General features: G+C 39.2%; 1 protein-coding gene across 1 annotated transcript in view; it reads left to right on the forward strand.

Annotated features, from left to right (window-relative positions):
• LOC106534125 (centrosome and spindle pole-associated protein 1) overlaps positions 1-1,554 on the forward strand; it is a gene marked incomplete at its 3' end in the record, with an annotated part of 36,454 nt that overhangs the window by 17,247 nt on the left and 17,653 nt on the right.

Below are 1,554 nucleotides of genomic sequence, written 5' to 3' on the forward strand. Positions count from 1 at the left end.
CATGTGTGTACGTCAGTGTTAGCATGACGTTAGCACATGTTAGTGATAGCATGTGTGTACGTCAGTGTTAGCATGACGTTAGCACATGTTAGTGATAGCATGTGTGTATGTCAGTGTTAGCATGACGTTAGCACATGTTAGTGATAGCATGTGTGTATGTCAGTGTTAGCATGACGTTAGCACATGTTAGTGATAGCATGTGTGAAGAAACTGTACAATGAAGATACATTTTGTAATGAAATCATGATTATTTGTAAAGAAACATTTCTCCTGCCTGTAATCAGGTGGAGTTGTGTGAGTGAGGGGTGTTCTGTGGGGCGGAGCTCTGCTGAAGACTGAGCTTCTGGGAGGAGCTTTGTTTAAATGGGCGGAGCTTTGTATCAGCAAGTGTTTAGGTAGCTCCATAGAAGATTGAAGGATTTCTCAAACAAGATGAATGAGTCAAAGCAACACTCTGAGTACGTGTTTGATACAGGAATAATATGAGAACATGATTTAAACCGTAAAAAGAAAAATAAAATTATATCACCTTCTACTACACACAACTGTTTAATAACAAAGTCACAAGTTAAAAATAATATCAGTAGTGTGAAGTGTGTAGGTATCAGTAGCTATGTTTACATGCACAAAATTTATGATGGGATTGAAATGTATTCAGATTAAATAATCCAAACACATCATTTACATGGACACAACATGATCATGACGAGCGTTAACACGCACCAGGCTTTGATTCAGAATACAAGCACTGACATGTACAGAGATGTTAACTTTCCCTAAAAAACCACAGAAGAAGAAGTTTTASTTCATGATGAACATAAACAAAGAGCTTCTGAGTGAAGCAGTGCGTGGTGTTGATCTTCTTTACTGAAGGAGAGAACAGGAGGAASAGTTCAGTGCTGCTGCTCCTCCCTCCACAGAGCAGCAGAAACCAGTGGATGACAGTCAGCAGACATGAACAGTCAGGTCAGTTTGACACAATCACAATAAGATGATCAGATTAACTGTTTACATGGACCTCCTTCAGATTATCAGTCATCACGCTAGTCTCAGTCTGACAGGGATTATCACACACCCATTCCTACCCAACATCACAACAACACAACATCACAACAAAACAGCTGACAACAAAAGAGTCAAGGTTTTATCTGTTAAAACAAAAATAAAAAGAAAAAAGCAGTGTTGGAACAGAGTGTGAGACACAAAATGATGATTAAAAGTTTTTGTTGCAGAGGTAGCTGTACTGATATTTTCTCTGATACACCCTGCCTCTGACATCACATGTCACATGACCTTTTCTTTAAGCACGAAATAATTAATTACAACACGTCTTAGAAAAATGAACATATAAACACACAACAGCAGGATAATAACTACGGTACATGACTCAAGAGTCAGCTCCTGAAAAAAACAAGGTGTGTATTGCAGGTGTAATTGATTTACACTGAGTGGGCGGGGCTTGTAGCTTGTACTGGGACCAGCCTGTTAAAGTAGTATATGTGTGTGTGTGTGTGTGTGTGTGTGTGTGTGTGTGTGTGTGTGTGTGTGTGTGTG

Source organism: Austrofundulus limnaeus, unplaced genomic scaffold, assembly GCF_001266775.1.
Source record: "Austrofundulus limnaeus strain Quisiro unplaced genomic scaffold, Austrofundulus_limnaeus-1.0 Scaffold1094, whole genome shotgun sequence".
Lineage (NCBI taxonomy): Eukaryota > Metazoa > Chordata > Actinopteri > Cyprinodontiformes > Rivulidae > Austrofundulus > Austrofundulus limnaeus.